Source organism: Styela clava, chromosome 10 (assembly GCF_964204865.1).
Source record: "Styela clava chromosome 10, kaStyClav1.hap1.2, whole genome shotgun sequence".
Lineage (NCBI taxonomy): Eukaryota > Metazoa > Chordata > Ascidiacea > Stolidobranchia > Styelidae > Styela > Styela clava.
The window spans coordinates 18,527,971-18,541,103 of NC_135259.1; the positions used below are offsets into that span (position 1 = coordinate 18,527,971).

General features: G+C 37.4%; 11 non-coding genes across 11 annotated transcripts; 6 read left to right on the top strand and 5 right to left on the bottom strand.

Moving 5' to 3' along the window:
• The first annotated feature begins 1,441 nt into the window (after positions 1-1,441).
• On the top strand, positions 1,442-1,513 carry Trnae-cuc (transfer RNA glutamic acid (anticodon CUC)). Its single transcript has one exon. It is a non-coding gene; the product is annotated as a tRNA-Glu (tRNA).
• A 333-nt stretch (positions 1,514-1,846) lies between these two features.
• On the top strand, positions 1,847-1,918 carry Trnak-cuu (transfer RNA lysine (anticodon CUU)). The gene has a single exon. It is a non-coding gene; the product is annotated as a tRNA-Lys (tRNA).
• Positions 1,919-3,410: 1,492 nt separating this feature from the next.
• On the top strand, positions 3,411-3,502 carry Trnan-guu (transfer RNA asparagine (anticodon GUU)). Its single transcript is given in 2 exon segments — positions 3,411-3,448; positions 3,467-3,502. It is a non-coding gene; the product is annotated as a tRNA-Asn (tRNA).
• Positions 3,503-3,944: 442 nt separating this feature from the next.
• On the top strand, positions 3,945-4,018 carry Trnai-aau (transfer RNA isoleucine (anticodon AAU)). The gene has a single exon. It is a non-coding gene; the product is annotated as a tRNA-Ile (tRNA).
• A 1,871-nt stretch (positions 4,019-5,889) lies between these two features.
• Trnai-aau (transfer RNA isoleucine (anticodon AAU)) lies at positions 5,890-5,963 on the bottom strand. The gene has a single exon. It is a non-coding gene; the product is annotated as a tRNA-Ile (tRNA).
• Positions 5,964-7,539: 1,576 nt separating this feature from the next.
• Positions 7,540-7,613, bottom strand: Trnai-aau (transfer RNA isoleucine (anticodon AAU)). The gene has a single exon. It is a non-coding gene; the product is annotated as a tRNA-Ile (tRNA).
• Positions 7,614-9,187: 1,574 nt separating this feature from the next.
• Positions 9,188-9,261, bottom strand: Trnai-aau (transfer RNA isoleucine (anticodon AAU)). The gene has a single exon. It is a non-coding gene; the product is annotated as a tRNA-Ile (tRNA).
• A 1,565-nt stretch (positions 9,262-10,826) lies between these two features.
• Positions 10,827-10,898, top strand: Trnae-uuc (transfer RNA glutamic acid (anticodon UUC)). Its single transcript has one exon. It is a non-coding gene; the product is annotated as a tRNA-Glu (tRNA).
• Positions 10,899-11,216: 318 nt separating this feature from the next.
• Trnai-aau (transfer RNA isoleucine (anticodon AAU)) lies at positions 11,217-11,290 on the bottom strand. Its single transcript has one exon. It is a non-coding gene; the product is annotated as a tRNA-Ile (tRNA).
• Positions 11,291-11,737: 447 nt separating this feature from the next.
• Trnan-guu (transfer RNA asparagine (anticodon GUU)) lies at positions 11,738-11,829 on the bottom strand. The gene is given in 2 exon segments: positions 11,738-11,773; positions 11,792-11,829. It is a non-coding gene; the product is annotated as a tRNA-Asn (tRNA).
• A 997-nt stretch (positions 11,830-12,826) lies between these two features.
• On the top strand, positions 12,827-12,898 carry Trnae-uuc (transfer RNA glutamic acid (anticodon UUC)). The gene has a single exon. It is a non-coding gene; the product is annotated as a tRNA-Glu (tRNA).
• The last annotated feature ends 235 nt before the right edge of the window (positions 12,899-13,133 follow it).

Below are 13,133 nucleotides of genomic sequence, written 5' to 3' on the forward strand. Positions count from 1 at the left end.
TACACTACAGTCTATATACATATAGTGACTTAAGAATATGGTAGGAAAATAAATAAATTAGCTGCTTACAGAAGGCAGAAATACATAAAGTGTTTCAAATACTGACGTTGGAAACTACATAAATATTAATTCAGTAGTGCTAAAATAAGTTAACGATTGTTAACGAAGTGAAGTTAACGAACTATTTCTCAAAAAATAGTGGATTTCTCCCGAGGGAACACAACGAGAGAGAGAGAAAAAAATTTCAATCTATTAATTTTGTAAAAAATACAGTATAGAACAAGATAACGTCCCTGGGTGGGCTCGAACCACCGACCTTTCGGTAACCCTCACTATGTGAGATAACAGCTGTACGCGCTGACCAATTGCGCCACAGAGACGGACGAGAGCTAGGACATGTTAAGTTGCAATATAATACAAGTGAGCTATCAATTCTGTTTGTTAATCTGGGGTTAGAATTCCTGGCTTTCACCCAGGCTGCCCGGGTTCGATTCCCGGCCTGGGAACCTTTTTATCCAGCAATAATCTGGTCAGTTTCTGTTGCAAAATTCTAGTAAATGAATAATGGAAGCTATACACTATAGTCTATATAAATAGAGCGACTATTAAGAATATGGTTGCGAAATAAATGAATTAGCTACTTACAGAAGGCAGAAATACATAAATCGTTTTAAGCTACCAGGATATTAATTCAGTGGTGCTAACATAAGCTAACACCAATTCATTTATAAAATATTTATGTAGTAAAATAGGTTAACACTAATTCATTTTTAAAATATTTATCAGCGTATAAATTCATATTCCAGATGGTCTCGGGGTTAGGATTCCTGGCTTTCACTCAGGCGGCCCGGGTTCGATTTCTGGTCTGGGAACCTTTTCATTCAGCAAAGATCCTGTCAGTGTTCGATTCGAAAAGCCAGAAAGTAAAAAATGGAAGTTTCACCTTACAGTCTATATGCATAAAGCGACTAAAGAATATGGTAGCAAAATAAATAAATTAGCTGCTTACAGAAAGCAGAAATACATAAAGCGTTTTAAACTACATGGATATTAATTCAGTGGTACTAAAATAAGTTAACACAAATTCATTTTTAAAATATTTATCAGCGTGTGAATTCATATTCCAGATGGTCTAGGGGTTATGATTCCTGGCTTTCACCCAGGCGACCCGGGTTCGGTTCCCGGTCTGGTAATCTTTTTATCCAGCAAAGATCTGTCAGTGTTCGTTTCGAAACGCCAGAAAGTAAATGATGGAAGTTTCACCTTACGGTCTATATGCATAAAGCGACTAGAGAATATGGTAGCAAAATAAATAAATTAGCTGCTTACTGAAGGCAGAAATACATAAAGCGTTTAAAACTACATGAATATTAATTCAGGGGTACTGAAATAAGTTAACACTACTTTATTTTCAAAATATTTATCAGCCTATAAATTCATATCCCAGATCGTCTAGGGGTTAGGATTCCTGGCTCTCACCCAGGCGGCCCGGGTTCGATTCCCGGTCTGGGAACCATTTTTATCCAGCAAAGATCTGAAAGTTTTTGTTGCGAAACTCTAGGAAATGAATGATGGAAGCTTTACATTATAGTCTATATACATAGAGCCCCTATTAAGAATATGGTAGCAAAATAAATGAATTAGCTACTTACTGAATTAGCTACTTCCCGGTCTGGGAACCTTTTTGTCGAGCGAATATCTTTCAGTTTTTGTTGTGAAACGATAGGAAGTGAATAATGGAAGCTTTACACCACAGTCTTTGTACATAAATCTATATTAGTTCAGTGGTACTGAAATAAGTTAACACCAATTCATTTTAATATATTTATCAGCTTAATAATTCATATCCCAGATGGTCTAGGGGTTAGGAATCCTGGCTCTTACCCAGGTGGCCCGGGTTCGATTCCCGGTCTGGGAACATTTTTATCCAGCAAAGATCTGTCAGTTTTTGTTGCAAAACTCTATTAAATGAATATGGAAGCTTCACACTATAGTCTATGATCAGGCCTGCACAACATACGGCCCGCGGGCCGCATGCGGCCCGCTAGATACTTCTTTGCGGCCGCGGTTGATTTGGAAACACGCCACTTCTCGGGTCTAACAATAAAAGCCGGCATTGTTATTTATGCAAGCGAGCCGCTACGCCGATCATATTCGAAATCGGGAGGTTTGTGTTTTGCACTAGTTTCAATAAATATCGAACTTTGTGTGAAATTGGTGTGCCCTTCGCGACCCTTAAAATTCGTTGCTCGACCTCTCGCCCAAAGTTTGGAAAACCCTGATTTAGATATCTCAGTGTTCAAACTGAATCACGCTTAAAACAATATCGGTACAATCTCACACCCATTAGTGCATATTAGCTACCTATTGATAATTCCATTATTTTTTACTAGCAGTTTTTGAAACTGTAGTTTCTTTTTCAAATTTAGAACTTAAAAACAATTCCTTCATTTATGAATGGTGCAGAAATTCTGGCACATAAGATTTTGCTATCTACTGTTAAATTTCAAAAAATTGGAGCAGATTTTATAGAAAAATGTAATTTAACAGTCGAAGAAATATTGAAAATGAAGGGTGGGTTTTCAAGGTAGTTGAACGACTCAATACATATTTGCTATCTCATATGCAAAAATACTGTACTGTACCCCCGTTGCAAAACTAAAACTGATCTGACCTTTGTTTGAAGAAAAGTTTCCGAGACCGGGTATCGAACCCGGGCCGCCTGGGTGAAAGTCAGAAATCCTAACCCCTAGACCATCTGGGAATACGATTACTTTGGCAGAAGTATATTCTAATAAATTGGTGTTACCTCAATGTAGCGCTACCGAAGTAATATCCGCGTAGTTTTCTTCGTCAGTATTTGAAATACTTCATGTACTTCTGTATACAGTTGATGTCTTTGTTTTATGTTGGAAATATCACTGAAAAACTATTGCTATTTAAAATTAATTTATTATAAAGCTGACACTGTATTGGCCATATGGTTCTTCACGAACAACCTACCCAGTCACAGTCGCGTTTACAACTGTAACATTCAATGATTTGACATATAAAACCTCACTAATGATCCTTCTGAAAGAAATCAAAAATTTAAAATATTTGGTATAAAGAGTTTCCCAGACCGGGAATAGAACCCGGGCCGCATGGGTGAGAGCCTGAAATCCTAACGCCTAGTCCATCTGGGATATCGGCAGAAATGACCTACTCTCTCTACTGAACTAATATCCATGCTGTCTTCGAGATCAGTATTTTAAATACTTCATGTAATTCTTTCTTAAATGTGTAAATTATGTGTTTTGTTGTGTTGAGAAAATCATTTGAAACCAATGTAATTTAATGCATATCACCAAAAAATATTGGACATTTCGAATCTTTTATAAAAACAAATTAACAAACCGTAGTCCGTGTCGGTCTCTGTAGCGCAATCGGTCAGCGCGTTCGGCTGTTACCTCTTATACTGATGGGTACCGAAAGGTTGGTGGTTCAAGCCCACCCGGGGACGCTGTTATTTACAAAATGAATCCTTTCTATCTGTGTGTTCCCTCGGATGAAATCCATTTAATATTAAGGCATAGCAGATCTATCTCTTTTTCTGTTTCCTAGAGTCAAACAGATACTACAAACACAAATGTCGCTGACAGAATTTAGTACTTCGTAACTGAAAGATGCTATCTCGTTCTTCTACTGTTTCTTCACACAATTAATCGATGGTGACTAAAATATCAAATTTAAAACTTCTTCCTCACTCTATATGCTTAGACGGATTCCAGTTTTCCATAAGGAATAGACTAACGGCGATTTTAGTACTTTCCTATCAGCGCTTTTGACTCGTGTGAAAAAAGTACTTTCTTAGTTAAAAAAATACCATTTCACAACTTCCTTCTTGAAGACGTATACTGTAAGAGTCATAATGAAATTGGCTGAGTATATTCAAAAGAACATATGGCCAGTTAGCTCAGTTGGTTAGAGCATCGTGCTAATAACGCGAATGTCGCGGGTTCCATCCCCGTACTGGCCAGTGTGTTTTTTAGCTGTTAATCTCAAAGAATGACACGTGACTTGAAGTTGGGTGAAAGTGTTGTGCAGTTGAATTATTGTACTCGTGACATTGCCATGGTTGCATGCATCTTTACGATCATCCTCCTTAACAACTACAAGAGTTAAATCGATAAATTATCAGGTTAAACGTGAAAGTGTTGTGCTGTTATATTAGTGTACTCGTGACATTGCCATGGTTGCATGCATCTTTACGATCATCCTCCTTAACAACTACAACAGTTAAATCGATAAATTATCAGGTTAAACCACCACTAATCACATTCTGGAAAGTTTTTGTTGAGGTAATATATTCTTTAGTCACTCGAGAAATACAGCCTAAAGTGTAAAAATTCACCATTATCTTTCTGACGTTTCAAAACTAAAACTGATCTGATCTTTGTGTGAGTTAGTTATCCAGACCGGGAATCGAACCCGGGCCGCCTGGGTGAAAGCCAGGAATCCTAACCCCTAGACCATCTGGGAATACTATTACTTTGGCAGAAGTATATTCTAATAAATTGGTGTTACCGCAATGTAGCGCTACTGAAGTAATATCCACGTAGTTTTCTTCGTCAGTATTTGAAATACTTCATGTATTTCTGTCTTCTGTATACAGTTGATGTCTTTGTTTTATGTTGGAAATATCACTGAAAAACTATTGCTATTCAAAATTAATTTATTATAAAGCTGACACAGTAATGGCCACATGGTTCTTCACGAGCAACCTACCCAGTCACAGTCGCGTTTACAACTGTAACAATCAATGATTTGACATATGAAACCTCACTAATGATCCTTCTGGAAGAAATCAAAAATTTAAAATATTTGGTATAAAGAGTTTCCCAGACCGGGAATAGAACCCGGGACGCATGGGTGGGAGCCTGAAATCTTAACGCCTAGTCCATCTGGGATATCGGCAGAAATGAACTACTCTCCTCCTTAACAACTACAACAGTTAAAACGATGAATTACCAGGTTAAACCCCACTAATCACATTCTTCAAAGTTTTTGTTGAGGTAATATATTCTTTAGTCACTCGAGAAATACAGCCCGAAGTGTAAAGCTTAACCATTATCTTTCTGACGTTTCAAAACTAATACTGACCTGATCTTTGTTTGAAGAAAAGTTTCCCAGACCAGGAATCGAACCCGGGCCGCCTGGGTGAAAGCCAGGAATGCTAACCCCTAGACCATCTGGGAATACGATTACTTCGGCAGAAGTATATTCTAATAAATTGGTGTTACCTCAATGTAGCGCTACTGAAGTAATATCCGTGTAGTTTTCTTCGTCAGTATTTGAAATACTTCATGTACTTCTGTATAGAGTTGATGTCTTTGTTTTATGTAGGAAATATCACTGAAAAACTATTGCTATTCAAAATTAATTCATTATAAAGCTGACACTGTAATGGCCACATGGTCACAAAATATTTGGTATAAAGAGTTTGCCAGACCGGGTATTGAACGCGGGCCGCCTGGGTGATAGCCATGAATCCTAACCCCTAGACCATCTGGGAATACGATTACTTTGGCAGAAGTATATTCTAATAAATTGGTGTTACCTCAATGTAGCGCTACCGAAGTAATATTAAATTAATTTAATATAAAGCTGACAATGTAATGTCCACATGTATGTAATCGTATTCCCAGATGGTCTAGGGGTTAGGACTTCTGACTTTCACCCAGGCGGCCTGGGTTCGATTCCCGGTCTCGGAAACTTTTCTTCAAACAAAGATCAGATCAGTTTTAGTTTTGCAACGTCAGATATTTAATGTACAATAATATAACAGCACAACACTTTGCCCAACTTCAAGTCACGTGTCATTTTTGAGATTAACGGTTAAATAGACACTGGCCAGTACGGGGATCTAACCCGCGACACCCGCGTTATTAGCACGACGCTCTAACCAACTGAGCTAACCGGCCATACGTTCTATTGAATATACTCAGCCAATTTCATTAAAACTCGTACAGTAATTGTCTTCAAGGAGGAAGTTGTGAAATGTTATTTTTTTAACTAAGAAAGTACTTTTTTCACACGAGTCAAAAGCGCTAATAGGAAAGTACTAAAATCGCCGTTGGGCTATTCCTTTTGGAAAAGTGGAATTCGTCTAAGCATATAGAGTGAGGGAGAAGTTTTTCATTTGATATTTTAGTCACCATCGATTAATTGTGTGAAGAAACAGTAGAGGAACGAGATAGCATCTTTCAGTTACGAAGTACTAAATTCTGTCAGCGACATTTGTTTTTGTAGTATCTGTTTGACTCTAGGAAACAGAAATTAAAGATAGACTTGCTATTCCTTATAATAAATGGATTTCATCCGAGGGAACACACAGATAGAAAGGATTCATTTTGTAAATAATAGACAGCGTCCCTGGGTGGGCTTGAACCACCAACCTTTTGGTACCCATCAGTATAAGAGGTAACAGATGAACGCACTGACCGATTGCGCGACAGAGACCGACACGGACTACGGTTTGTTAATTTGTTCTTATAAAAGATTCAAAATGTCCAATATATTTTGGTAATCTGCATTAAATTAGTTTGGTTTTAAACGATTTTCTCAACACAACAAAACACATAATTTATATATTTAAGACAGAAATACATGAAGTATTTAAAATACTGACCTCGAAGACAGCATGGATATTAGTTCAGTAGAGAGAGTAGGTCACTTCTGCCGATATCCCAGATGGACTAGGCGTTACGATTTCAGGCTCTCACCCATGCGGCCCGGGTTCTAATCCCGGTCTGGGAAACTCTTCATATCAAATACTTTGAATTTTTGATTTCTTTCAGAAGGATCATTAGTGAGGTTTTATATGTCAAATCATTGATCGTTACAGTTGTAAAAGCGACAGTGACTGGGTAGGTTGTTCGTGAAGAACCATGTGGCCATTACAGTGTCAGCTTTATAATAAATTAATTTTGAATAGGGATAGTTTTTCAGTGATATTTCCAACATAAAACAAAAACATCAGCTGTATACAGAAGACAGAAGTACATGAAGTATTTCAAATACTGACAAAGAAAACTACGCGGATATTACTTCAGTAGCGCTACATTGAGGTAACACCAATTTATTAGATAATACTTCTGACAAAGTAATCGTATTCCCAGATGGTCAAGGGGTTAGGATTCCTGGCTTTCACACAGGCGGCCCGGGTTCGATTCCCGGTCTGGGAAACTTTTCTTCAAACAAAGATCGGGTCAGTTTTAGTTTTCAAACGTCAGAAAGATAATGGTGAAGCTTTACACTTTAGGCTGTATTTCTATAGTGACTAAAGAATATATTACCTTAACAAAAACTTTCCAGAATGTGATTAATGGAGTTTAACCTGATAATTTATCAATTTAACTGTTGTAGTTGTTAAGGAGGATGATCGTAACGATGCATGCAAATATGGGAATGTCACGAGTACAATAATATAAGAGCACAACACTTTCACCTAACTTCAAGTCACGTGTCATTCTTTGAGATTAACGGTTAAATAGAAACAGGCCAGTACGGGGATCTAACCCGCGACATCCGCGTTATTAGCACGACGCTCTAACCAACTGAGCTAACCGGCCATAAATTGGTTTGAATATACTCAGCCAATTTCATTAAGACTCTTACAGTAATTGTCTTCAAGAAGGAAGTTGTGAAATGTTATTTTTTTAACTAAGAAAGTACTTTTTTCACACGAGTCAAAAGCGCTCATAGGAAAGAACTAAAATCGCCGTTGGGCTATTCCTCATGGAAAAGTGGAATTCGTCTAAGCATATAGGGTGAGGGAGAAGTTTTTCATTTGATATTTTAGTCACCATCGATTAATTGTGTGAAGAAACAGTAGAGGAACGAGATAGCATCTTTCAGTTACGAAGTACTAAATTCTGTCAGCAACATTTGTTTTGGTAGTATCTGTTTGACTCTAGGTAACAGAAAAAAGATAGACTTGCTATTCCTTAATATTGTATGGATTTCATCCTAGGGAACACACAGATAGAAAGGATCCATTTTGTAAATAATAGACAGCGTCCCTGGGTGGGCTTGAACCGCCAACCTTTCGGTACCCATCAGTATAATGGTAAACAGCCGAACGCATTGACCGATTGCGCCGCAGAGAACGACACGGACTACGGTTTGTTAATTTGTTTTTATAAAAGATTCAAAATGTCCAATATTTTTGGTAATCTGCATTAAATTAGTTTGGTTTTAAATGATTTTCTCAACACAACAAAACACCTAATTTATATATTTAAGACAGAAATACATGAAGTATTTAAAATACTGACCTCGAAGACAGCATGGATATTAGTTCAGTAGAGAGAGTAGGTCACTTCTGTCGATATCCCAGATGGACTAGGCGTTAAGATTTCAGGCTCTCACCCATGCGGGCCGGGTTCTAATCCCGTTCTGGGAAACTCTTTATATCAAATATTTTAAATTTTTGATTTCTTTCAGAAGGATCATTAGTGAGGTTTTATATGTCAAATCATTGATTGTTACAGTTGTAAAAGCGAAAGTGACTGGGTAGGTTGTTCGTGAAGAACCATGTGGCAAGTACAGTGTCAGCTTTATAATAAATAAATTTGAATACCAATAGTTTTTCAGTGATATTTCCAACATAAAACAAAGACATCAGCTGTATACAGAAGACAGAAGTACATCAAGTATTTCAAATACTGACAAAGACAACTACGCGGATATTACTTCAGTAGCGCTACATTGAGGTAACAACAATTTATTAGATTATACTTCTGCCAAAGTAATCGTATTCCCAGATGGTCTAGGGGTTAGGATTCCTGGCTTTCACCCAGGCGGCCCGTGTTCGATTTCCCGGTCTGGGAAACTTTTCTCCAAACAAAGATCAGGTCCGTTTTAGTTTTGAAACGTCAGAAAGATAATGGTGAAGTTGTACACTTTAGGCTGTATTTCTCGAGTGACTAAAGAAAATATTACATTAACAAAAAGTTTCAAGAATGTGATTAGTGGGGTTTAACCTGATAATTTATCGATTTAACTATTGTAGTTGTTAAGGAGGATGATCGTAAAGATGCATGCAAATATGGGAATGTCACGAGTACAAAAATGTAACAGAACAACAATTTCACCTAACTTCAAGTCACGTGTCATTCTTTGAGATTAACGGTTAAAAAGACACTGGCCAGTACGGGGATCGAACCCGCGACATTCGCGTTATTAGCACGACGCTCTAACCAACTGAGCTAACCGGCCATATGTTCTATTGAATATACTCAGCCAATTTCATTGAGACATATCATATGATATTTTAGTCACCATCTATTAATTGTGTGAAGAAAGAGTAGAGGAACGAGATAGCATCTTTCAGTTACGAAGTACTAAATTCTGTCAGCGACATTTGTTTTTGTTGTATCTGTTTGACTCTAGGAAACAGAAATTAAAGATAGACTTGCTATTCCTTAATATTAAATGGATTTCATCCGAGGGAACACACAGATAGAAAGGATTCATTTTGTAAATAATAGACAGCGTCCCTGGGTGGGCTTGAAGCACCAACCTTCCGGTACCCATCAGTATGAGAGGTAACAGCCGAACGCGCTGACCGATTGCACCAAAGAGAACGACACGGACTATTGTTTGTTAATTTGTTTTTATAAAAGATTCGAAATGTCCAATATTTTTTGGTAATCTGCATTAAATTACATTGGTTTTAAATGATTTTCTCAACACAACAAAACACATAATTTACACATTTAAGAAAGAATTACATGAAGTATTCAAAATACTGACCTCGATGACAGCATGGATATTAGTTCAGTAGAGAGAGTAGGTCATTTCTGCCGATATCCCAGATGGACTAGGCGTTATGATTTCAGGCTCTCACCCATGCGGCCCGGGTTCTATTCCCGGTCTGGGAAACTCTTTATACCAAATATTTTAAATTTTTGATTTCTTTCAGAAGGATCATTAGTGAGGTTTTATATGCCAAATCATTGATTGTTACAGTTGTAAAAGCGACAGTGACTGGGTAGGTTGTTCGTGAAGAACCATGTGGCCATTACAGTGTCAGCCTTATAATAAATTAATTTTGGATAGGAATAGTTTTTCAGTGATATTTCCAACATAAAACAAAGACATCAGCTGTATACAGAAGACAGAAGTACATGAAGTATTTCAAATACTGACGAAGAAAACTACGCGGATATTACTTCAGTAGCGCTACATTGAGGTAACACCAATTTATTAGATAATACTTCTGCCAAAGTAATCGTATTCCCAGATGGTCTAGGGGTTAGGATTCCTGGCTTTCACCCAGGCGGCCCGGGTTCGATTCCCCGTCTGGGAAACTTTTCTTCAAACAAAGATCAGGTCAGTTTTAATTTTTTCTGCCGATATCCCAGATGAACTAGGCGTTAGGATTTCAGGCTCTCACCCATGCGGCCCGGTCTGGGAAACTCTTTATACCAAATATTTTAAATTTTTGATTTCTTTCAGAAGAATCATTAGTGAGGTTTTATATGTCAAATCATTGATTGTTACAGTTGTAAAAGCGACAGTGACTGGGTAGGTTGTTCGTGAAGAACCATGTGGCCATTACAGTGTCAGCCTTATAATAAATTAATTTTGGATAGGAATAGTTTTTCAGTGATATTTCCAACATAAAACAAAGATATCAGCTGTATACAGAAGACAGAAGTACATGAAGTATTTCAAATACTGACGAAGAAAACTACGCGGATATTACTTCAGTAGCGCTACATTGAGGTAACACCAATTTATTAGATAATACTTCTGCCATTCCGCCAAAGTAATCGTATTCCCAGATGGTCTAGGGGTTAGGATTCCTGGCTTTCACCCAGGCGGCCCGGGTTCGATTCCCGGTCTGGGAAACTTTTCTTCAAACAAAGATCAGATCAGGTCGGTTTTAGTTTTGAAACATCAGAAAGATAATGGTGAAGCTTTACTCTTTAGGCTGTATTTCTCGAGTGACTAAAGAATATATTACCTTAACAAAAACTTTCCAGAATGTGATTAGTGGGGTTTTACCTGATAAATTATCGATTTAACTGTTGTAGTTGTTAAGGAGGATGATCGTAAAGATGCATGCAAATATGGGAATGTCACGAGTACAATAATATAACAGCACGACACTTTCACCTAACTTCAAGTCCCGTGTCATTCTTTGAGATTAACGGTTAATAAGACACTGGCCAGTACGGGGATCGAACCCGCGACAATCGCGTTATTAGCACGACGCTCTAACCAACTGAGCTAACCGGCCATATGTTCTATTGAATATACTCAGCCAATTTCATTAAGACTCTTACAGTAATTGTCTTCAAAAAGGAAGTTGTGAAATGTTTTTTTTTTAACTAAGAAAGTACTTTTCTCACACGAGTCAAAAGCGCTGATAGGAAAGTACTAAAATCGCCGTTGGGCTATTCCTTATTGAAAAGTGGGATTCGTATAAGCATATAGAGTGAGGGAGAAGTTTTTCATTTGATATTTTAGTCACCATCGATTAATTGTGTGAAGAAACAGTAGAGGAACAAGATAGCATCTTTCAGTTACGAAGTACTAAATTCTGTCAGCGACATTTGTTTTTGTAGTATCTGTTTGACTCTAGGAAACAGAAATTAAAGATAGACTTGCTATTCCTTAATATTAAATGAATTTCATCCGAGGGAACACACAGATAGAAAGGATTCATTTTTTAAATAATAGACAGCGTCCCTGGGTGGGCTTGAACCACCAACCTTTCGGTACCCATCAGTATAAGAGGTAACAGCCGAACGCGCTGACCGATTGCGCCACAGAGACATACACATACTATGGTTTGTTAATTTGTATTTATAAAAGATTCGAAATGTCCAATATTTTTTGGTAATCTGCATTAAATTACATTGGTTTTAAATGATTTTCTCAACACAACAAAGCACATAATTTATAAATTTAAGAAAAAATTACTTGAAGTATTCAAATTACTGACCTCGAAGACAGCATGGATATTAGTTCAGTGGAGAGAGTAGGTCATTTCTGCCGATATCCCAGATGGACTAGGCGTTAGGATTTCAGGCTCTCACCCATGCGGCCCGGGTTCTATTCCCGGTCTGGGTAACTCTTTATACCAAATATTTTAAATTTTTGATTTCTTCCAGAAGGATCATTAGTGAGTTTTTTTTTTATGTCAAATCATTGATTGTTACAGTTGTAAAAGCGACAGTGACTGGGTAGGTTTTTCGTGAAGAACCATGTGACCATTACAGTGTCAGCTTTATAATAAATTAATTTTGGATAGAAATAGTTTTTCAGTGATATTTCCTACATAAAACAAAGACATCAGCTGTATACAGAAGACAGAAGTACATGAAGTATTTCAAATACTGACGAAGAAAACTACGCGGATATTACTTCAGTAGCGCTACATTGAGGTAACACCAATTTATTAGATAATACTTCTGCCAAAATAAGCGTATTCTAAGATGGTCTAGGGGTTAGGATTCCTGGCTTTCACCCAGGCGGCCCGGGTTCGATTCCCGGTCTGGGAAACTTTTCTTCAAACAAAGATCAGGTCAGTTTTAGTTTTGAAACGTCAGAAAGATAATGGTGAAGTTTTACACTTTAGGCTTTATTTCTCGAGTGACTAAAGAATATATTACCTTAACAAAAACTTTATACAGAAGACAGTATACAGAAGACAGAAGTACATGAAGTATTTCAAATACCGACGAAGAAAACTATGCGGATATTACTTCAGTAGCGCTACATTGAGGTAACACCAATTTATTAGATAATACATCTGCCAGAGTAATCGTATTCCCAGATGGTCTAGGGGTTAGGATTCCTGGCTTTCACCCAGGCGGCCCGGGTTCGATTCCCGGTCTGGGAAACTTTTCTTCAAACAAAGATCAGGTAGGTCAGTTTTAGTTTTAAAACGTCAGAAAGATAATGGTGAAGCTTTACTCTTTAGGCTGTATTTTTCGAGTGACTAAAGAATATATTACCTTAACAAAAACTTTCCAGAATGTGATTAGTGGGATTTAACCTGATAATTTATCGATTTAACTGTTGTAGTTGTTAAGGAGGATGATCGTAAAGATGCATGCAAATATGGGAATGTCACG